The 21,588-nt window shown below is 43.8% G+C and overlaps 23 non-coding genes across 23 annotated transcripts; all 23 read left to right on the top strand.

The window, feature by feature from the left end:
* Positions 1–391: 391 nt before the first annotated feature.
* On the top strand, positions 392–504 carry LOC133963197 (U5 spliceosomal RNA). Its single transcript, XR_009922709.1, has one exon. It is a non-coding gene; the product is annotated as a U5 spliceosomal RNA (small nuclear RNA).
* A 180-nt stretch (positions 505–684) lies between these two features.
* Positions 685–876, top strand: LOC133962820 (U2 spliceosomal RNA). The gene has a single exon (XR_009922390.1). It is a non-coding gene; the product is annotated as a U2 spliceosomal RNA (small nuclear RNA).
* A 513-nt stretch (positions 877–1,389) lies between these two features.
* LOC133963195 (U5 spliceosomal RNA) lies at positions 1,390–1,502 on the top strand. The gene has a single exon (XR_009922707.1). It is a non-coding gene; the product is annotated as a U5 spliceosomal RNA (small nuclear RNA).
* Positions 1,503–1,682: 180 nt separating this feature from the next.
* On the top strand, positions 1,683–1,874 carry LOC133962679 (U2 spliceosomal RNA). The gene has a single exon (XR_009922258.1). It is a non-coding gene; the product is annotated as a U2 spliceosomal RNA (small nuclear RNA).
* Positions 1,875–2,387: 513 nt separating this feature from the next.
* On the top strand, positions 2,388–2,500 carry LOC133963194 (U5 spliceosomal RNA). The gene has a single exon (XR_009922706.1). It is a non-coding gene; the product is annotated as a U5 spliceosomal RNA (small nuclear RNA).
* A 177-nt stretch (positions 2,501–2,677) lies between these two features.
* Positions 2,678–2,869, top strand: LOC133962737 (U2 spliceosomal RNA). Its single transcript, XR_009922311.1, has one exon. It is a non-coding gene; the product is annotated as a U2 spliceosomal RNA (small nuclear RNA).
* A 513-nt stretch (positions 2,870–3,382) lies between these two features.
* On the top strand, positions 3,383–3,495 carry LOC133963174 (U5 spliceosomal RNA). Its single transcript, XR_009922687.1, has one exon. It is a non-coding gene; the product is annotated as a U5 spliceosomal RNA (small nuclear RNA).
* A 177-nt stretch (positions 3,496–3,672) lies between these two features.
* LOC133962857 (U2 spliceosomal RNA) lies at positions 3,673–3,864 on the top strand. The gene has a single exon (XR_009922425.1). It is a non-coding gene; the product is annotated as a U2 spliceosomal RNA (small nuclear RNA).
* Positions 3,865–4,377: 513 nt separating this feature from the next.
* Positions 4,378–4,490, top strand: LOC133963193 (U5 spliceosomal RNA). The gene has a single exon (XR_009922705.1). It is a non-coding gene; the product is annotated as a U5 spliceosomal RNA (small nuclear RNA).
* Positions 4,491–4,667: 177 nt separating this feature from the next.
* On the top strand, positions 4,668–4,859 carry LOC133962599 (U2 spliceosomal RNA). The gene has a single exon (XR_009922182.1). It is a non-coding gene; the product is annotated as a U2 spliceosomal RNA (small nuclear RNA).
* A 513-nt stretch (positions 4,860–5,372) lies between these two features.
* Positions 5,373–5,485, top strand: LOC133963192 (U5 spliceosomal RNA). The gene has a single exon (XR_009922704.1). It is a non-coding gene; the product is annotated as a U5 spliceosomal RNA (small nuclear RNA).
* Positions 5,486–10,651: 5,166 nt separating this feature from the next.
* Positions 10,652–10,838, top strand: LOC133963041 (U2 spliceosomal RNA). Its single transcript, XR_009922581.1, has one exon. It is a non-coding gene; the product is annotated as a U2 spliceosomal RNA (small nuclear RNA).
* A 513-nt stretch (positions 10,839–11,351) lies between these two features.
* Positions 11,352–11,464, top strand: LOC133963191 (U5 spliceosomal RNA). The gene has a single exon (XR_009922703.1). It is a non-coding gene; the product is annotated as a U5 spliceosomal RNA (small nuclear RNA).
* A 177-nt stretch (positions 11,465–11,641) lies between these two features.
* On the top strand, positions 11,642–11,833 carry LOC133964126 (U2 spliceosomal RNA). The gene has a single exon (XR_009923596.1). It is a non-coding gene; the product is annotated as a U2 spliceosomal RNA (small nuclear RNA).
* Positions 11,834–12,346: 513 nt separating this feature from the next.
* On the top strand, positions 12,347–12,459 carry LOC133963798 (U5 spliceosomal RNA). Its single transcript, XR_009923282.1, has one exon. It is a non-coding gene; the product is annotated as a U5 spliceosomal RNA (small nuclear RNA).
* A 177-nt stretch (positions 12,460–12,636) lies between these two features.
* LOC133964125 (U2 spliceosomal RNA) lies at positions 12,637–12,828 on the top strand. The gene has a single exon (XR_009923595.1). It is a non-coding gene; the product is annotated as a U2 spliceosomal RNA (small nuclear RNA).
* Positions 12,829–13,340: 512 nt separating this feature from the next.
* Positions 13,341–13,453, top strand: LOC133963189 (U5 spliceosomal RNA). Its single transcript, XR_009922701.1, has one exon. It is a non-coding gene; the product is annotated as a U5 spliceosomal RNA (small nuclear RNA).
* Positions 13,454–13,630: 177 nt separating this feature from the next.
* LOC133964124 (U2 spliceosomal RNA) lies at positions 13,631–13,822 on the top strand. The gene has a single exon (XR_009923594.1). It is a non-coding gene; the product is annotated as a U2 spliceosomal RNA (small nuclear RNA).
* Positions 13,823–14,335: 513 nt separating this feature from the next.
* Positions 14,336–14,448, top strand: LOC133963188 (U5 spliceosomal RNA). Its single transcript, XR_009922700.1, has one exon. It is a non-coding gene; the product is annotated as a U5 spliceosomal RNA (small nuclear RNA).
* Positions 14,449–14,625: 177 nt separating this feature from the next.
* Positions 14,626–14,817, top strand: LOC133964122 (U2 spliceosomal RNA). The gene has a single exon (XR_009923592.1). It is a non-coding gene; the product is annotated as a U2 spliceosomal RNA (small nuclear RNA).
* A 513-nt stretch (positions 14,818–15,330) lies between these two features.
* On the top strand, positions 15,331–15,443 carry LOC133963187 (U5 spliceosomal RNA). Its single transcript, XR_009922699.1, has one exon. It is a non-coding gene; the product is annotated as a U5 spliceosomal RNA (small nuclear RNA).
* A 5,168-nt stretch (positions 15,444–20,611) lies between these two features.
* LOC133963039 (U2 spliceosomal RNA) lies at positions 20,612–20,798 on the top strand. The gene has a single exon (XR_009922579.1). It is a non-coding gene; the product is annotated as a U2 spliceosomal RNA (small nuclear RNA).
* A 513-nt stretch (positions 20,799–21,311) lies between these two features.
* Positions 21,312–21,424, top strand: LOC133963186 (U5 spliceosomal RNA). Its single transcript, XR_009922698.1, has one exon. It is a non-coding gene; the product is annotated as a U5 spliceosomal RNA (small nuclear RNA).
* Positions 21,425–21,588: the final 164 nt, after the last annotated feature.

The following is a 21,588-nucleotide window of genomic DNA, read 5'->3' as shown; positions in this document are numbered from 1 at the left end:
GATGACTCACTGCCTTGTGAAGCGATTATGCATGAATCTCCAGGGGGTCACAATGAGCATCAACTGGATTCCAAATAGAATCAGAAGCATTTGTCAAAAACTGAAACGTGTTTTCACTCAACATCTCCTGGGAGACTTGGTGAGAAAGCAGAGTCCGCTTTTGGACCCAATGTAAGTGGTTCAGGGATGTATTGCTTAAAAAGGCTTAAAAGCCAATCACTAGTCAGGGCAGGAGCAAATAAAGCCTTGTATAATTTGTGTTGGCAGATGGGGGCGTGGTGGGAATGTTGTATACTAGAATCTGACATGCGGAAAGCAAAGAGAGGCCAACCGCGAAGGTGGTGACTGTGACCGAGAGGCTCCACCGCTGCTCTCGAGCAGAGGGCCATGCTGACTCTGGTTTCTCTTCATAACGCACAAGTCTTTCGCCTTTTACTAAAGACTTCCGTGGAGAGGAACAAACATGAGTTGAATCTATTTTTGGCAGGCTTTGCTGTATGGCTGAGCCTTATGAAATTGTGAAAAGTCAAAGAGCTGTCTAGGTCAGAAATCAAGTGTCCACAAAGGAGAGCTTGGGCGGAGGTGATGAACAGCAGCCATTGTTATGCACACCTACAAACGGGGTACCACAGCAAGGGAAATTTGTGCCAAGAGGTTAGCGTGGACATCCAACACTTGTGGATTATCGCTTCTCGGCCTTTTGGCTAAGATCAAGTGTAGTATCTGTTCTTATCAGTTTAATATCTGATATGTCCTCTATATGAGGACTACATATTAATCAGATATTTGGCAAGAGGAGCAGAAATTTGGAGCTTGCTCCCTTCTCTCCACGCATCAACCTAGCATTGCAGTGCCGCTGGGAACGGTGCACTCTGTTCTTACCTTGTAGAAAAGCAAACACTCAAACAATTGTGGAGGTTTCAAGGTGAATTCGACACTGGGTCAATGAAACTGAGGGAATGGCCTGGCAGAGTTTGACAAGTGTGCAAAACTGCTCTGATGACTCACTGCCTTGTAAAGCGATCATGCATGACTCTGCACGGGGTCACAATAAGCATCAACTAGATTCCAAATAGAATCAGAAGCGTTTGTCAAAAACTGAAACGTTTTTTCACTCAACATCTCCTGGGAGACTTGGTGAGAAAGCAGAGTCCGCTTTTGGACCCAATGTAAGTGGTTCAGGGATGTATTGCTTAAAAAGGCTTAAAAGCCAATCACTAGTCAGGGCAGGAGCAAATAAAGCCTTGTATAATTTGTGTTGGCAGATGGGGGCGTGGTGGGAATGTTGTATACTAGAATCTGACATGCGGAAAGCAAAGAGAGGCCCACCGCGAAGGTGGTGACTGTGACCGAGAGGCTCCACCGCTGCTCTCGAGCAGAGGGCCATGCTGACTCTGGTTTCTCTTCATAACGCACAAGTCTTTCGCCTTTTACTAAAGACTTCCGTGGAGAGGAACAAACATGAGTTGAATCTATTTTTGGCAGGCTTTGCTGTATGGCTGAGCCTTATGAAATTGTCAAAAGTCAAAGAGCTGTCTAGGTCAGAAATCAAGTGTCCACAAAGGAGAGCTTGGGCGGAGGTGATGAGCAGCAGCCATTGTTGTGCACACCTACAAACGGGGTACCACAGCAAGGGAGATTTGTGCCAAGAGGTTAGCTTGGACATCCAACACTTGTGGATTATCGCTTCTCGGCCTTTTGGCTAAGATCAAGTGTAGTATCTGTTCTTATCAGTTTAATATCTGATATGTCCTCTATATGAGGACTACATATTAAGCAGATTTTTGGCAAGAGGAGCTGAAATTTGGAGCTTGCTCCCTTCTCTCCACGCATCGACCTAGCATTGCAGTGCCGCTGGGAACGGTGCACTCTGTTCTTACCTTGTAGAAAAGCAAACACTCAAACAATTGTGGAGGTTTCAAGGTGAATTGTACACTGGGTCAATGAAACTGAGGGAATGGCCTGGCAGAGTTTGACAAGTGTGCAAAACTGCTCTTATGACTCACTGCCTTGTGAAGTGATTATGCATGACTCTGCACGGGGTCACAATGAGCATCAACTGGATTCCAAATAGAATCAGAAGCATTTGTCAAAAACTGAAACGTGTTTTCACTCAACATCTCCTGGGAGACTTGGTGAGAAAGCAGAGTCCGCTTTTGGACCCAATGTAAGTGGTTCAGGGATGTATTGCTTAAAATGGCTTAAAAGCCAATCATTAGTCAGGGCAGGAGCAAATAAAGCCTTGTATAATTTGTGTTGGCAGATGGGGGCGTGGTGGGAATGTTGTATACTAGAATCTGACATGCGGAAAGCAAAGAGAGGCCCACCGCGAAGGTGGTGACTGTGACCGAGAGGCTCCTCCGCTGCTCTCGAGCAGAGGGCCATGCTGACTCTGGTTTCTCTTCATAACGCACAAGTCTTTCGCCTTTTACTAAAGACTTCCGTGGAGAGGAACAAACATGAGTTGAATCTATTTTTGGCAGGCTTTGCTGTATGGCTGAGCCTTATGAAATTGTGAAAAGTCAAAGAGCTGTCTAGGTCAGCAATCAGGTGTCCACAAAGGAGAGCTTGGGCGGAGGTGATGAGCAGCCATTGTTATGCACACCTACAAACGGGGTACCACAGCAAGGGAGATTTGTGCCAAGAGGTTAGCTTGGACATCCAACACTTGTGGATTATCGCTTCTCGGCCTTTTGGCTAAGATCAAGTGTAGTATCTGTTCTTATCAGTTTAATATCTGATATGTCCTCTATATGAGGACTACATATTGAGCAGATTTTTGGCAAGAGGAGCAGAAATTTGGAGCTTGCTCCCTTCTCTCCACGCATCGACCTAGCATTGCAGTGCCGCTGGGAACGGTGCACTCTGTTCTTACCTTGTAGAAAAGCAAACACTCAAACAATTGTGGAGGTTTCAAGGTGAATTCTACACTGGGTCAATGAAACTGAGGGAATGGCCTGGCAGAGTTTGACAAGTGTGCAAAACTGCTCTTATGACTCACTGCCTTGTGAAGTGATTATGCATGACTCTGCACGGGGTCACAATGAGCATCAACTGGATTCCAAATAGAATCAGAAGCATTTGTCAAAAACTGAAACGTGTTTTCACTCAACATCTCCTGGGAGACTTGGTGAGAAAGCAGAGTCCGCTTTTGGACCCAATGTAAGTGGTTCAGGGATGTATCGCTTAAAAAGGCTTAAAAGCCAATCACTAGTCAGGGCAGGAGCAAATAAAGCCTTGTATAATTTGTGTTGGCAGATGGGGGCGTGGTGGGAATGTTGTATACTAGAATCTGACATGCGGAAAGCAAAGAGAGGCCCACCGCGAAGGTGGTGACTGTGACCGAGAGGCTCCACCGCTGCTCTCGAGCAGAGGGCCATGCTGACTCTGGTTTCTCTTCATAACGCACAAGTCTTTCGCCTTTTACTAAAGACTTCCGTGGAGAGGAACAAACATGAGTTGAATTTATTTTTGGCAGGCTTTGCTGTATGGCTGAGCCTTATGAAATTGTGAAAAGTCAAAGAGCTGTCTAGGTCAGCAATCAGGTGTCCACAAAGGAGAGCTTGGGCGGAGGTGATGAGCAGCCATTGTTATGCACACCTACAAACGGGGTACCACAGCAAGGGAGATTTGTGCCAAGAGGTTAGATTGGACATCCAACAATTGTGGATTATCGCTTCTCGGCCTTTTGGCTAAGATCAAGTGTAGTATCTGTTCTTATCAGTTTAATATCTGATATGTCCTCTATATGAGGACTACATATTAAGCAGATTTTTGGCAAGAGGAGCAGAAATTTGGAGCTTTCTCCCTTCTCTCCACGCATCGACCTAGCATTGCAGTGCCGCTGGGAACGGTGCACTCTGTTCTTACCTTGTAGAAAAGCAAGCACTCAAACAATTGTGGAGGTTTCAAGGTGAATTCTACACTGGGTCAATGAAACTGAGGGAATGGCCTGGCAGAGTTTGACAAGTGTGCAAAACTGCTCTGATGACTCACTGCCTTGTGAAGCGATTATGCATGAATCTCCACGGGGTCACAATGAGCATCAACTGGATTCCAAATAGAATCAGAAGCATTTGTCAAAAACTGAAACGTGTTTTCACTCAACATCTCCTGGGAGACTTGGTGAGAAAGCAGAGTCCGCTTTTGGACCCAATGTAAGTGGTTCAAGGATGTATTGCTTAAAAAGGCTTAAAAGCCAATCACTAGTCAGGGCAGGAGCAAATAAAGCCTTGTATAATTTGTGTTGGCAGATGGGGGCGTGGTGGGAATGTTGTATACTAGAATCTGACATGCGGAAAGCAAAGAGAGGCCCACCGCGAAGGTGGTGACTGTGACCGAGAGGCTCCACCGCTGCTCTCGAGCAGAGGGCCATGCTGACTCTGGTTTCTCTTCATAACGCACAAGTCTTTCGCCTTTTACTAAAGACTTCCGTGGAGAGGAACAAACATGAGTTGAATCTATTTTTGGCAGGCTTTGCTGTATGGCTGAGCCTTATGAAATTGTGAAAAGTCAAAGAGCTGTTTAGGTCAGCAATCAAGTGTCCACAAAGGAGAGCTTGGGCGGAGGTGATGAGCAGCCATTGTTATGCACACCTACAAACGGGGTACCACAGCAAGGGAGATTTGTGCCAAGAGGTTAGCTTGGACATCCAACACTTGTGGATTATCGCTTCTCGGCCTTTTGGCTAAGATCAAGTGTAGTATCTGTTCTTATCAGTTTAATATCTGATATGTCCTCTATATGAGGACCACATATTAAGCAGATTTTTGGCAAGAGGAGCAGAAATTTGGAGCTTGCTCCCTTCTCTCCACGCATCGACCTAGCATTGCAGTGCCGCTGGGAACGGTGCACTCTGTTCTTACCTTGTAGAAAAGCAAACACTCAAACAATTGTGGAGGTTTCAAGGTGAATTCTACAATGGGTCAATGAAACTGAGGGAATGGCCTGGCAGAGTTTGACAAGTGTGCAAAACTGCTCTGATGACTCACTGCCTTGTGAAGCGATTATGCATGAATCTCCACGGGGTCACAATGAGCATCAACTGGATTCCAAATAGAATCAGAAGCATTTGTCAAAAACTGAAACGTGTTTTCACTCAACATCTCCTGGGAGACTTGGTGAGAAAGCAGAGTCCGCTTTTGGACCCAATGTAAGTGGTTCAGGGATGTATTGCTTAAAAAGGCTTAAAAGCCAATCACTAGTCAGGGCAGGAGCAAATAAAGCCTTGTATAATTTGTGTTGGCAGATGGGGGCGTGGTGGGAATGTTGTATACTAGAATCTGACATGCGGAAAGCAAAGAGAGGCCCACCGCGAAGGTGGTGACTGTGACCGAGAGGCTCCACCGCTGCTCTCGAGCAGAGGGCCATGCTGACTCTGGTTTCTCTTCATAACGCACAAGTCTTTCGCCTTTTACTAAAGACTTCCGTGGAGAGGAACAAACATGAGTTGAATCTATTTTTGGCAGGCTTTGCTGTATGGCTGAGCCTTATGAAATTGTGAAAAGTCAAAGAGCTGTTTAGGTCAGCAATCAAGTGTCCACAAAGGAGAGCTTGGGCGGAGGTGATGAGCAGCCATTGTTATGCACACCTACAAACGGGGTACCACAGCAAGGGTGATTTGTGCCAAGTGGTTAGCTTGGACATCCAACACTTGTGGATTATCGCTTCTCGGCCTTTTGGCTAAGATCTAGCCAGGTGAGAAGGGTTTGCGGACGTGGATTGTCATAATGACGTCAGCAACAGTTTCACAGCAGGGACTTCCCGTGCTGAAAAATACTTTGAGATTCATTTGGAAGAGTACTGAAGTTTTTTTGGATAGGAGAGAATTTGGAGTTAATATTCTTTTTGGAGCCTTGTCCCTCAAGATAGATGACCTCCTCTGCTTGCAGAGAAATGCCACCGACCGTTTTTTTGATGTTACGTTCTATAATCTCACCAAGATGGAGGAAACGAAAAGGTTGGCTGATCGTTTGGCTGATGGACCACTGAGGGAGTACCAGATTCAAAGCCTTTGCCGAACTGGTGAGCGTGTTATCACAATTCATAACTATAATCCCTGGGTAACTGAAGAAGCAACCAGATACTTCCTTTCTAAGCATGTGACAGTGATTTCGAGCATGAGGGAAATCAGGGACTCTCTTGACGTTTGGACTGGAAAAAGACAATGTCGTGTGCGGCTGAAGGATGACCCAGATGGTCACGATGGCTACCACCACCCCCCTGCCTCCTTCACCATAGGCACAAATAGAGGATATCTTTACTACTCGGGCCAGCCTATTTACTGCAGAAAATGCACAGACTTTGGTCACACGGCAGAATCCTGCACGCAGGTGAGGTGCAGAAATTGCAAGGGTCTAGGACACAAAATGGGGACTTGTGACCGTTCCAGAAAATGCAATCTTTGTGGGTCTGAAGGACATTTATTTAAGCACTGCCCTGAGGTCCGCTCCTCCTATGCAAGCATTGTAAGGCGACCAATGTGCGAAGATCCTGATGCCTCCTCCCTGAGAGCAATTAACGAGGTAATTGATCAAATGTTTGTGGACAATGAGATTGAGGCAAATGTGGTTGATCCACCTGAACGAGCACCTCCCCCAGAGAAGAAGAAGGGGGAGGAGACTACAACCTCAGAGGAGAGCCAACCTGTTCCTGAGTGGACCACAGTGGAAAGCAGGGGAGGCAAGGGGAAAAAAAGGAGGATCGAGACAAGCGCTGTGCCCCTGGGAGTGGATAGCGTGTTCAGTGTTCTTTCTGAGGTTGTGGAGGAGTCGCAGGAGGAAGGGGAGATGGAGGGGCTGCAGGTGAACAGCGATCAGGATGTGAAGGCTGCTGCCAGGGTGGATGGGCTGGAGGGTGGAGAACATGGACAAATTCCAGTGCAGACTGAGGTGACAGACTCTGACGGCAGCATGCCCCCGTCCGGGTGTGTCCTGGTGGAGTCCCTGGCTCCGAACAACTCTGACAGGGATTTGGTTTCAGAGCAATGCTCATTGCTTCCAGAGGGTAATACCCCCAACTCAGGGCACGCGGTGCCCGAGGAAAAGACACATAGGGAAGGCATTGAATTTGACTGTGAAGTTGAAAATTAGAGAAAACACAGTGTCTCGTCTTTGATGGTTTGTTTGTTTGTTTTGTTTTTTGTCTCATTCCTCATTTACCAGAATGTCCTCATTACATATAGTTTCCATAAATGTTAGAGGTTTGAGGAACAAGGCCAAAAGGGAAGTGGTCTTTTCTCATTTATGTTCAATCAACTTTTCTTTATGCCTTTTGCAAGAGGTCCACTTGAAAAATGAAGACGACGTGAACCTATTCTCAAAAGAGTGGACCAAAGGTGAATCTAGGTGGAGCATTGGGGGGTCCATTCATCTGGGGTGGGAACACTATGTGGGAATAATGAAGTCCAAGTGGTTGGCAGTTTTTCAGTGGTACAGGGGAGGGTTTTGGTAACAGATATTGACTGGAAGGGAAAGGGGTTAAGAGTTATTAACATATATGCCCACTCTTCTCCAAAGGAGAGAAGGGAGCTTTTTCTTAGTCTTGACACTGCTTTCATGACCAACCGCCATGTGGTAATTGGAGGAGACTTCAATTCCCAAAGTGAGGGCAGCAAGGCCGAGGCCAGTTTAATAAATATTGTTACAAAGTATAATTTGGTGGATTCATATAAAAAAGCTAACCCAGACGATCTTGGCTTCACATGGTCAAATAGTAGAGGGGCGAAGAGTAGGATAGACTATATATTTTGTCCGGTAGAATTTCAGGTGACGGGGCGAAAGTATCACCAGTTTTTTACACAGATCACAACATGCTCTCAGTAAAACTAACCTCAATGATGATCAAAAATGGTAAAGGGTATTGGAAATTAAACAACAATATTCTAGAGCTCCAGCAGTTTAGGGTAGCATTAAAGTGTTTTCTAAAAGATTGCTTTCATATGAGAGTATTTTATGAAAATGTCTGTGAATGGTGGGAAAGCACAAAGCTGCGTATTAGATACTACACACAGAATTACTCAAAAGAATCAAGGAAAGAGGAATTTAAATTATACTACCGACTGCAAAAAGCCATAAATAAATTAATGGAACAGAGAAATGCAGGTGGACAAATTGATAAGGACTTGCTGAAACATTTGCAAGATAAACAGAGGTTATTTTTTCACAACAGAGCAGAGGCCTATAAATTCCGGTGTCTTAGAGAGAAGTGGGAGAGTGACGAAAAGTGTTCTCCCTACTTCTTTAGACAGTCCAAAGCACAGGCAAAGAGGAGGAGCATAGTTTCCGTTTTAAATGAAACAGGTGAGGAGATTAACGATCCTGATGGGATTGCTCAAGTTATCTCTAATCATTTTTCTACGTTTTTTAAAGCAGAAAAGGTTGACTACATGAAAGGTGCAACATTGTTAGACAATATAGACAGATTCATACCTGAAGATCTGAGAACAGAGCTAGATAAAGATTTTACTTTAGAAGAAATCCTGAGGGCAACCATGTCTTTGAAAAAGGGCAAGGTGCCAGGAATAGATGGGATCACAAAAGAATTTTATATAATATTTTGGGAAGACATTGGGTCATGGCTGTTAGAGTTGTTCACTTATATATGTACATCTGGGATTATGGGGGAATCCATGAGAAAAGGGGTGATATCCCTGCTGTTTAAAAAAGGTGATGTCAACAAAATATCAAACTACAGGCCTCTAACAATGCTTTGTACAGATTATAAGATTTTTAGTAAGGTTTTGACAAACCGTTTGGTGTCAGCTCTACCCTTAATCATCGGCTCAGATCAGACATGTGCAGTACCTGGCAGGCAACTAAACTGGAATTTACAAATGCATAGAGATATACTATCTTATTCTCAGGACAGAAATATACCACTAATTGTCCTCAGTCTTGACCAGGAAAAAGCCTTTGACAGAGTTGATCACAATTTTTTGTTTAGGACACTAAAGAAATTTGGCTTCGGTGCTAGATTCAGGAGTTGGTTGAGGATTTTATACACAGAAGTCGGAAGCAGTGTTAATGTTAATGGCAACCTTGGTGAATTCTTTAAACAAACCAGAGGGGTCAGACAGGGATGTCCAGCATCAGCCCCCTTGTATGTGCTATTCATTGAAACGCTGGCATGTGCAATCAGGAAAAATGTTAACATCAAGGGTATACAGCTGCCTGGTGGTGAATCCTTGACCATATCCCAGTATGCAGATGACACTGTACTGTATTTAAAAGATGATTTCTGTCTGCGCGAAGCTATGCAGGTCATCGACACATTCTCAGTTGCTTCTGGTTCTAGAGTCAATACAGGAAAATCCCAAATCAAATACTTTGGAAAGTGGAAGGACAGAGTTGATAACCCTTTAGGGTTCTCTCTGTGTGCGGGGCCAATGACTTTACTGGGAATATCCTTTGGAAATAACAATGATGGAGAAACTAATTGGGAGACAAAATTGGGAAAAGTGCTGAAAAAACTAAATATGTGGAAATTAAGAAGGCTGTCCATTAGTGGTAAGATTTTGGTTATTAAATCTGATTTATTGCCGACATTACTTCATGTGGCTTATATTTTCCCCATGCCGGCTTTAGTTTGTTTAAAACTTCAAAAATCTCTGTTTCAGTTCATATGGGGAGGGTATGAATACATTAAAAGAGCTACAATGTATCAGCCGGTCGAAAGAGGTGGTAGGGACATGCCAAATTTAGGTTTGAAGTTCAAAGTTTTGTTTTTTTCAAATACATGTAGAATAATGTTAAACCCACCTGAACACAAATGCCAACCATTGATTAAATTCTGGCTCTCTATCCATCTGAGACCTCTTGTGGCGAAATGGGAAAACAGTTTTCCGAAAGCAGAGGTCATGCCAGATCATTATAAAAAAATGGTAAGTTGGGCAAAGAAATACAAGGAGTGTTGGAAAAGAGATTCAGTAGTTAATCACAAAAAGCTGTATGAAACGTTGATTGCTAAGTTTGACCCTAAAGATGGTTTGCATGTTCATAGTGACGTGTGGAGAAGAACCCAATGCAAGAGTCTAGAAAACAGATTAAGAGATTTTAATTGGTTGGTGCTTCATAGGAAATTACCTGTGAGGAATACTCTATTTAATCATGATTTAACATTAAATAGGATATGCCCAAGACGTGGATGCAATGGGGTAGAAACCGTGGAACATGCATTATTTGAATGTCCTTTTGCAAAACAATTGTGGAAGAAATTGGGCCAAAGATTCGGGTTTCTAAAAGAGGTGAATTGGGAAAAAGTTCTGTTCATGGATTTTAGTTTAGAGGGGGACAAAGGTGTGTGCAAAGCCTTAGAACTTACATCAATTGTGAAGGCTAAGTTATGGGAGGTAAGAGGTAGTATAATAAATGAGACGGAAAAGTGGTCGATAGAAAACACTACACACAGTATTGAAGACATTATGCGGCGAAAACTTAAATTGGAGGCGAGCAAATGGGGCATCGACTCAATTAAAGATCGATGGAAAATTATTTTTGACAATCTGTAGACTGAACTCATGAAAGAGTCTTTTATTGTACCTCCTCTTATTTTCTTTTAGTCCGATAGAATTCTGGAGGTCTTAAGATGTGGAGAGATGATGATCTTTGTAATGTAAAGTATTGTACTGCTCATGAGTGAATTAAATAAAAAAAAAAATTCCAAAAAAAAAAAAAAAAAAAAAAAATCTGTTCTTATCAGTTTAATATCTGATATGTCCTCTATATGAGGACTACATATTAAGCAGATTTTTGGCAAGAGGAGCAGAAATTTGGAGCTTGCTCCCTTCTCTCCACGCATCGACCTAGCATTGCAGTGCCGCTGGGAACGGTGCACTCTGTTCTTACCTTGTAGAAAAGCAAACACTCAAACAATTGTGGAGGTTTCAAGGTGAATTCTACACTGGGTCAATGAAACTGAGGGAATGGCCTGGCAGAGTTTGACAAGTGTGCAAAACTGCTCTTATGACTCACTGCCTTGTGAAGTGATTATGCATGACTCTGCACGGGGTCACAATGAGCATCAACTGGATTCCAAATAGAATCAGAAGCATTTGTCAAAAACTGAAACGTGTTTTCACTCAACATCTCCTGGGAGACTTGTTGAGAAAGCAGAGTCCGCTATTGGACCCAATGTAAGTGGTTCAGGGATGTATTGCTTAAAAAGGCTTAAAAGCCAATCATTAGTCAGGGCAGGAGCAAATAAAGCCTTGTATAATTTGTGTTGGCAGATGGGGGCGTGGTGGGAATGTTGTATACTAGAATCTGACATGCGGAAAGCAAAGAGAGGCCCACCGCGAAGGTGGTGACTGTGACCGAGAGGCTCCACCGCTGCTCTCGAGCAGAGGGCCATGCTGACTCTGGTTTCTCTTCATAACGCACAAGTCTTTCGCCTTTTACTAAAGACTTCCGTGGAGAGGAACAAACATGAGTTGAATCTATTTTTGGCAGGCTTTGCTGTATGGCTGAGCCTTATGAAATTGTGAAAAGTCAAAGAGCTGTCTAGGTCAGCAATCAGGTGTCCACAAAGGAGAGCTTGGGCGGAGGTGATGAGCAGCCATTGTTATGCACACCTACAAACGGGGTACCACAGCAAGGGAGATTTGTGCCAAGAGGTTAGCTTGGACATCCAACAATTGTGGATTATCGCTTCTCGGCCTTTTGGCTAAGATCAAGTGTAGTATCTGTTCTTATCAGTTTAATATCTGATATGTCCTCTATATGAGGACTACATATTAAGCAGATTTTTGGCAAGAGGAGCAGAAATTTGGAGCTTGCTCCCTTCTCTCCACGCATCGACCTAGCATTGCAGTGCCGCTGGGAACGGTGCACTCTGTTCTTACCTTGTAGAAAAGCAAACACTCAAACAATTGTGGAGGTTTCAAGGTGAATTCTACACTGGGTCAATGAAACTGAGGGAATGGCCTGGCAGAGTTTGACAAGTGTGCAAAACTGCTCTTATGACTCACTGCCTTGTGAAGTGATTATGCATGACTCTGCACGGGGTCACAATGAGCATCAACTGGATTCCAAATAGAATCAGAAGCATTTGTCAAAAACTGAAACATGTTTTCACTCAACATCTCCTGGGAGACTTGGTGAGAAAGCAGAGTCCGCTTTTGGACCCAATGTAAGTGGTTCAGGGATGTATCGCTTAAAAAGGCTTAAAAGCCAATCACTAGTCAGGGCAGGAGCAGATAAAGCCTTGTATAATTTGTGTTGGAAGATGGGGGCGTGGTGGGAATGTTGTATACTAGAATCTGACATGCGGAAAGCAAAGAGAGGCCCACCGCGAAGGTGGTGACTGTGACCGAGAGGCTCCACCGCTGCTCTCGAGCAGAGGGCCATGCTGACTCTGGTTTCTCTTCATAACGCACAAGTCTTTCGCCTTTTACTAAAGACTTCCGTGGAGAGGAACAAACGTGAGTTGAATCTATGTTTGGCAGGCTTTGCTGTATGGCTGAGCCTTATGAAATTGTGAAAAGTCAAAGAGCTGTCTAGGTCAGCAATCAGGTGTCCACAAAGGAGAGCTTGGGCGGAGGTGATGAGCAGCCATTGTTATGCACACCTACAAACGGGGTACCACAGCAAGGGAGATTTGTGCCAAGAGGTTAGCTTGGACATCCAACACTTGTGGATTATCGCTTCTCGGCCTTTTGGCTAAGATCAAGTGTAGTATCTGTTCTTATCAGTTTAATATCTGATATGTCCTCTATATGAGGACTACATATTAAGCAGATTTTTGGCAAGAGGAGCAGAAATTTGGAGCTTGCTCCCTTCTCTCCACGCATCGACCTAGCATTGCAGTGCCGCTGGGAACGGTGCACTCTGTTCTTACCTTGTAGAAAAGCAAACACTCAAACAATTGTGGAGGTACAAGGTGAATTCTACACTGGGTCAATGAAACTGAGGGAATGGCCTGGCAGAGTTTGACAAGTGTGCAAAACTGCTCTTATGACTCACTGCCTTGTGAAGTGATTATGCATGACTCTGCACGGGGTCACAATGAGCATCAACTGGATTCCAAATAGAATCAGAAGCATTTGTCAAAAACTGAAACGTGTTTTCACTCAACATCTCCTGGGAGACTTGGTGAGAAAGCAGAGTCCGCTTTTGGACCCAATGTAAGTGGTTCAGGGATGTATCGCTTAAAAAGGCTTAAAAGCCAATCACTAGTCAGGGCAGGAGCAAATAAAGCCTTGTATAATTTGTGTTGGCAGATGGGGGCGTGGTGGGAATGTTGTATACTAGAATCTGACATGCGGAAAGCAAAGAGAGGCCCACCGCGAAGGTGGTGACTGTGACCGAGAGGCTCCACCGCTGCTCTCGAGCAGAGGGCCATGCTGACTCTGGTTTCTCTTCATAACGCACAAGTCTTTCGCCTTTTACTAAAGACTTCCGTGGAGAGGAACAAACATGAGTTGAATCTATTTTTGGCAGGCTTTGCTGTATGGCTGAGCCTTATGAAATTGTGAAAAGTCAAAGAGCTGTCTAGGTCAGCAATCAGGTGTCCACAAAGGAGAGCTTGGGCGGAGGTGATGAGCAGCCATTGTTATGCACACCTACAAACGGGGTACCACAGCAAGGGAGATTTGTGCCAAGAGGTTAGCTTGGACATCCAACACTTGTGGATTATCGCTTCTCGGCCTTTTGGCTAAGATCAAGTGTAGTATCTGTTCTTATCAGTTTAATATCTGATATGTCCTCTATATGAGGACTACATATTAAGCAGATTTTTGGCAAGAGGAGCAGAAATTTGGAGCTTGCTCCCTTCTCTCCACGCATCGACCTAGCATTGCAGTGCCGCTGGGAACGGTGCACTCTGTTCTTACCTTGTAGAAAAGCAAACACTCAAACAATTGTGGAGGTTTCAAGGTGAATTCTACACTGGGTCAATGAAACTGAGGGAATGGCCTGGCAGAGTTTGACAAGTGTGCAAAACTGCTCTTATGACTCACTGCCTTGTGAAGTGATTATGCATGACTCTGCACGGGGTCACAATGAGCATCAACTGGATTCCAAATAGAATCAGAAGCATTTGTCAAAAACTGAAACGTGTTTTCACTCAACATCTCCTGGGAGACTTGGTGAGAAAGCAGAGTCCGCTTTTGGACCCAATGTAAGTGGTTCAGGGATGTATCGCTTAAAAAGGCTTAAAAGCCAATCACTAGTCAGGGCAGGAGCAAATAAAGCCTTGTATAATTTGTGTTGGCAGATGGGGGCGTGGTGGGAATGTTGTATACTAGAATCTGACATGCGGAAAGCAAAGAGAGGCCCACCGCGAAGGTGGTGACTGTGACCGAGAGGCTCCACCGCTGCTCTCGAGCAGAGGGCCATGCTGACTCTGGTTTCTCTTCATAACGCACAAGTCTTTCGCCTTTTACTAAAGACTTCCGTGGAGAGGAACAAACATGAGTTGAATCTATTTTTGGCAGGCTTTGCTGTATGGCTGAGCCTTATGAAATTGTGAAAAGTCAAAGAGCTGTCTAGGTCAGCAATCAGGTGTCCACAAAGGAGAGCTTGGGCGGAGGTGATGAGCAGCCATTGTTATGCACACCTACAAACGGGGTACCACAGCAAGGGAGATTTGTGCCAAGAGGTTAGTTTGGACATCCAACAATTGTGGATTATCGCTTCTCGGCCTTTTGGCTAAGATCAAGTGTAGTATCTGTTCTTATCAGTTTAATATCTGATATGTCCTCTATATGAGGACTACATATTAAGCAGATTTTTGGCAAGAGGAGCAGAAATTTGGAGCTTGCTCCCTTCTCTCCACGCATCGACCTAGCATTGCAGTGCCGCTGGGAACGGTGCACTCTGTTCTTACCTTGTAGAAAAGCAATCACTCAAACAATTGTGGAGGTTTCAAGGTGAATTCTACACTGGGTCAATGAAACTGAGGGAATGGCCTGGCAGAGTTTGACAAGTGTGCAAAACTGCTCTGATGACTCACTGCCTTGTGAAGCGATTATGCATGAATCTGCACGGGGTCACAATGAGCATCAACTGGATTCCAAATAGAATCAGAAGCATTTGTCAAAAACTGAAACGTGTTTTCACTCAACATCTCCTGGGAGACTTGGTGAGAAAGCAGAGTCCGCTTTTGGACCCAATGTAAGTGGTTCAGGGATGTATTGCTTAAAAAGGCTTAAAAGCCAATCATTAGTCAGGGCAGGAGCAAATAAAGCCTTGTATAATTTGTGTTGGCAGATGGGGGCGTGGTGGGAATGTTGTATACTAGAATCTGACATGCGGAAAGCAAAGAGAGGCCCACCGCGAAGGTGGTGACTGTGACCGAGAGGCTCCACCGCTGCTCTCGAGCAGAGGGCCATGCTGACTCTGGTTTCTCTTCATAACGCACAAGTCTTTCGCCTTTTACTAAAGACTTCCGTGGAGAGGAACAAACATGAGTTGAATCTATTTTTGGCAGGCTTTGCTGTATGGCTGAGCCTTATGAAATTGTGAAAAGTCAAAGAGCTGTCTAGGTCAGCAATCAGGTGTCCACAAAGGAGAGCTTGGGCGGAGGTGATGAGCAGCCATTGTTATGCACACCTACAAACGGGGTACCACAGCAAGGGAGATTTGTGCCAAGAGGTTAGCTTGGACATCCAACACTTGTGGATTATCGCTTCTCGGCCTTTTGGCTAAGATCTAGCCAGGTGAGAAGGGTTTGCGGACGTGGATTGTCATAATGACGTCAGCAACAGTTTCACAGCAGGGACTTCCCGTGCTGAAAAATACTTTGAGATTCATTTGGAAGAGTACTGAAGTTTTTTTGGATAGGAGAGAATTTGGAGTTAATATTCTTTTTGGAGCCTTGTCCCTCAAGATAGATGACCTCCTCTGCTTGCAGAGAAATGCCACCGACCGTTTTTTTGATGTTACGTTCTATAATCTCACCAAGATGGAGGAAACGAAAAGGTTGGCTGATCGTTTGGCTGATGGACCACTGAGGGAGTACCAGATTCAAAGCCTTTGCCGAACTGGTGAGCGTGTTATCACAATTCATAACTATAATCCCTGGGTAACTGAAGAAGCAACCAGATACTTCCTTTCTAAGCATGTGACAGTGATTTCGAGCATGAGGGAAATCAGGGACTCTCTTGACGTTTGGACTGGAAAAAGACAATGTCGTGTGCGGCTGAAGGATGACCCAGATGGTCACGATGGCTACCACCACCCCCCTGCCTCCTTCACCATAGGCACAAATAGAGGATATCTGTACTACTCGGGCCAGCCTATTTACTGCAGAAAATGCACAGACTTTGGTCACACGGCAGAATCCTGCACGCAGGTGAGGTGCAGAAATTGCAAGGGTCTAGGACACAAAATGGGGACTTGTGACCGTTCCAGAAAATGCAATCTTTGTGGGTCTGAAGGACATTTATTTAAGCACTGCCCTGAGGTCCGCTCCTCCTATGCAAGCATTGTAAGGCGACCAATGTGCGAAGATCCTGATGCCTCCTCCCTGAGAGCAATTAACGAGGTAATTGATCAAATGTTTGTGGACAATGAGATTGAGGCAAATGTGGTTGATCCACCTGAACGAGCACCTCCCCCAGAGAAGAAGAAGGGGGAGGAGACTACAACCTCAGAGGAGAGCCAACCTGTTCCTGAGTGGACCACAGTGGAAAGCAGGGGAGGCAAGGGGAAAAAAAGGAGGATCGAGACAAGCGCTGTGCCCCTGGGAGTGGATAGCGTGTTCAGTGTTCTTTCTGAGGTTGTGGAGGAGTCGCAGGAGGAAGGGGAGATGGAGGGGCTGCAGGTGAACAGCGATCAGGATGTGAAGGCTGCTGCCAGGGTGGATGGGCTGGAGGGTGGAGAACATGGACAAATTCCAGTGCAGACTGAGGTGACAGACTCTGACGGCAGCATGCCCCCGTCCGGGTGTGTCCTGGTGGAGTCCCTGGCTCCGAACAACTCTGACAGGGATTTGGTTTCAGAGCAATGCTCATTGCTTCCAGAGGGTAATACCCCCAACTCAGGGCACGCGGTGCCCGAGGAAAAGACACATAGGGAAGGCATTGAATTTGACTGTGAAGTTGAAAATTAGAGAAAACACAGTGTCTCGTCTTTGATGGTTTGTTTGTTTGTTTTGTTTTTTGTCTCATTCCTCATTTACCAGAATGTCCTCATTACATATAGTTTCCATAAATGTTAGAGGTTTGAGGAACAAGGCCAAAAGGGAAGTGGTCTTTTCTCATTTATGTTCAATCAACTTTTCTTTATGCCTTTTGCAAGAGGTCCACTTGAAAAATGAAGACGACATGAACCTATTCTCAAAAGAGTGGACCAAAGGTGAATCTAGGTGGAGCATTGGGGGGGTCCATTCATCTGGGGTGGGAACACTATGTGGGAATAATGAAGTCCAAGTGGTTGGCAGTTTTTCAGTGGTACAGGGGAGGGTTTTGGTAACAGATATTGACTGGAAGGGAAAGGGGTTAAGAGTTATTAACATATATGCCCACTCTTCTCCAAAGGAGAGAAGGGAGCTTTTTCTTAGTCTTGACACTGCTTTCATGACCAACCGCCATGTGGTAATTGGAGGAGACTTCAATTCCCAAAGTGAGGGCAGCAAGGCCGAGGCCAGTTTAATAAATATTGTTACAAAGTATAATTTGGTGGATTCATATAAAAAAGCTAACCCAGACGATCTTGGCTTCACATGGTCAAATAGTAGAGGGGCGAAGAGTAGGATAGACTATATATTTTGTCCGGTAGAATTTCAGGTGACAGGGGCGAAAGTATCACCAGTTTTTTACACAGATCACAACATGCTCTCAGTAAAACTAACCTCAATGATGATCAAAAATGGTAAAGGGTATTGGAAATTAAACAACAATATTCTAGAGCTCCAGCAGTTTAGGGTAGCATTAAAGTGTTTTCTAAAAGATTGCTTTCATATGAGAGTATTTTATGAAAATGTCTGTGAATGGTGGGAAAGCACAAAGCTGCGTATTAGATACTACACACAGAATTACTCAAAAGAATCAAGGAAAGAGGAATTTAAATTATACTACCGACTGCAAAAAGCCATAAATAAATTAATGGAACAGAGAAATGCAGGTGGACAAATTGATAAGGACTTGCTGAAACATTTGCAAGATAAACAGAGGTTATTTTTTCACAACAGAGCAGAGGCCTATAAATTCCGGTGTCTTAGAGAGAAGTGGGAGAGTGACGAAAAGTGTTCTCCCTACTTCTTTAGACAGTCCAAAGCACAGGCAAAGAGGAGGAGCATAGTTTCCGTTTTAAATGAAACAGGTGAGGAGATTAACGATCCTGATGGGATTGCTCAAGTTATCTCTAATCATTTTTCTACGTTTTTTAAAGCAGAAAAGGTTGACTACATGAAAGGTGCAACATTGTTAGACAATATAGACAGATTCATACCTGAAGATCTGAGAACAGAGCTAGATAAAGATTTTACTTTAGAAGAAATCCTGAGGGCAACCATGTCTTTGAAAAAGGGCAAGGTGCCAGGAATAGATGGGATCACAAAAGAATTTTATATAATATTTTGGGAAGACATTGGGTCATGGCTGTTAGAGTTGTTCACTTATATATGTACATCTGGGATTATGGGGGAATCCATGAGAAAAGGGGTGATATCCCTGCTGTTTAAAAAAGGTGATGTCAACAAAATATCAAACTACAGGCCTCTAACAATGCTTTGTACAGATTATAAGATTTTTAGTAAGGTTTTGACAAACCGTTTGGTGTCAGCTCTACCCTTAATCATCGGCTCAGATCAGACATGTGCAGTACCTGGCAGGCAACTAAACTGGAATTTACAAATGCATAGAGATATACTATCTTATTCTCAGGACAGAAATATACCACTAATTGTCCTCAGTCTTGACCAGGAAAAAGCCTTTGACAGAGTTGATCACAATTTTTTGTTTAGGACACTAAAGAAATTTGGCTTCGGTGCTAGATTCAGGAGTTGGTTGAGGATTTTATACACAGAAGTCGGAAGCAGTGTTAATGTTAATGGCAACCTTGGTGAATTCTTTAAACAAACCAGAGGGGTCAGACAGGGATGTCCAGCATCAGCCCCCTTGTATGTGCTATTCATTGAAACGCTGGCATGTGCAATCAGGAAAAATGTTAACATCAAGGGTATACAGCTGCCTGGTGGTGAATCCTTGACCATATCCCAGTATGCAGATGACACTGTACTGTATTTAAAAGATGATTTCTGTCTGCGCGAAGCTATGCAGGTCATCGACACATTCTCAGTTGCTTCTGGTTCTAGAGTCAATACAGGAAAATCCCAAATCAAATACTTTGGAAAGTGGAAGGACAGAGTTGATAACCCTTTAGGGTTCTCTCTGTGTGCGGGGCCAATGACTTTACTGGGAATATCCTTTGGAAATAACAATGATGGAGAAACTAATTGGGAGACAAAATTGGGAAAAGTGCTGAAAAAACTAAATATGTGGAAATTAAGAAGGCTGTCCATTAGTGGTAAGATTTTGGTTATTAAATCTGATTTATTGCCGACATTACTTCATGTGGCTTATATTTTCCCCATGCCGGCTTTAGTTTGTTTAAAACTTCAAAAATCTCTGTTTCAGTTCATATGGGGAGGGTATGAATACATTAAAAGAGCTACAATGTATCAGCCGGTCGAAAGAGGTGGTAGGGACATGCCAAATTTAGGTTTGAAGTTCAAAGTTTTGTTTTTTTCAAATACATGTAGAATAATGTTAAACCCACCTGAACACAAATGCCAACCATTGATTAAATTCTGGCTCTCTATCCATCTGAGACCTCTTGTGGCGAAATGGGAAAACAGTTTTCCGAAAGCAGAGGTCATGCCAGATCATTATAAAAAAATGGTAAGTTGGGCAAAGAAATACAAGGAGTGTTGGAAAAGAGATTCAGTAGTTAATCACAAAAAGCTGTATGAAACGTTGATTGCTAAGTTTGACCCTAAAGATGGTTTGCATGTTCATAGTGACGTGTGGAGAAGAACCCAATGCAAGAGTCTAGAAAACAGATTAAGAGATTTTAATTGGTTGGTGCTTCATAGGAAATTACCTGTGAGGAATACTCTATTTAATCATGATTTAACATTAAATAGGATATGCCCAAGACGTGGATGCAATGGGGTAGAAACCGTGGAACATGCATTATTTGAATGTCCTTTTGCAAAACAATTGTGGAAGAAATTGGGCCAAAGATTCGGGTTTCTAAAAGAGGTGAATTGGGAAAAAGTTCTGTTCATGGATTTTAGTTTAGAGGGGGACAAAGGTGTGTGCAAAGCCTTAGAACTTACATCAATTGTGAAGGCTAAGTTATGGGAGGTAAGAGGTAGTATAATAAATGAGACGGAAAAGTGGTCGATAGAAAACACTACACACAGTATTGAAGACATTATGCGGCGAAAACTTAAATTGGAGGCGAGCAAATGGGGCATCGACTCAATTAAAGATCGATGGAAAATTATTTTTGACAATCTGTAGACTGAACTCATGAAAGAGTCTTTTATTGTACCTCCTCTTATTTTCTTTTAGTCCGATAGAATTCTGGAGGTCTTAAGATGTGGAGAGATGATGATCTTTGTAATGTAAAGTATTGTACTGCTCATGAGTGAATTAAATAAAAAAAAAAATTCCAAAAAAAAAAAAAAAAAAAAAAAATCTGTTCTTATCAGTTTAATATCTGATATGTCCTCTATATGAGGACTACATATTAAGCAGATTTTTGGCAAGAGGAGCAGAAATTTGGAGCTTGCTCCCTTCTCTCCACGCATCGACCTAGCATTGCAGTGCCGCTGGGAACGGTGCACTCTGTTCTTACCTTGTAGAAAAGCAAACACTCAAACAATTGTGGAGGTTTCAAGGTGAATTCTACACTGGGTCAATGAAACTGAGGGAATGGCCTGGCAGAGTTTGACAAGTGTGCAAAACTGCTCTTATGACTCACTGCCTTGTGAAGTGATTATGCATGACTCTGCACGGGGTCACAATGAGCATCAACTGGATTCCAAATAGAATCAGAAGCATTTGTCAAAAACTGAAACGTGTTTTCACTCAACATCTCCTGGGAGACTTGTTGAGAAAGCAGAGTCCGCTATTGGACCCAATGTAAGTGGTTCAGGGATGTATTGCTTAAAAAGGCTTAAAAGCCAATCATTAGTCAGGGCAGGAGCAAATAAAGCCTTGTATAATTTGTGTTGGCAGATGGGGGCGTGGTGGGAATGTTGTATACTAGAATCTGACATGCGGAAAGCAAAGAGAGGCCCACCGCGAAGGTGGTGACTGTGACCGAGAGGCTCCACCGCTGCTCTCGAGCAGAGGGCCATGCTGACTCTGGTTTCTCTTCATAACGCACAAGTCTTTCGCCTTTTACTAAAGACTTCCGTGGAGAGGAACAAACATGAGTTGAATCTATTTTTGGCAGGCTTTGCTGTATGGCTGAGCCTTATGAAATTGTGAAAAGTCAAAGAGCTGTCTAGGTCAGCAATCAGGTGTCCACAAAGGAGAGCTTGGGCGGAGGTGATGAGCAGCCATTGTTATGCACACCTACAAACGGGGTACCACAGCAAGGGAGATTTGTGCCAAGAGGTTAGCTTGGACATCCA

Source organism: Platichthys flesus, chromosome 10 (assembly GCF_949316205.1).
Source record: "Platichthys flesus chromosome 10, fPlaFle2.1, whole genome shotgun sequence".
Classification (NCBI taxonomy): domain Eukaryota; kingdom Metazoa; phylum Chordata; class Actinopteri; order Pleuronectiformes; family Pleuronectidae; genus Platichthys; species Platichthys flesus.
Note: the sequence above shows the minus strand (reverse complement) of the source record. Positions and strands in the feature narration are given on the sequence as shown.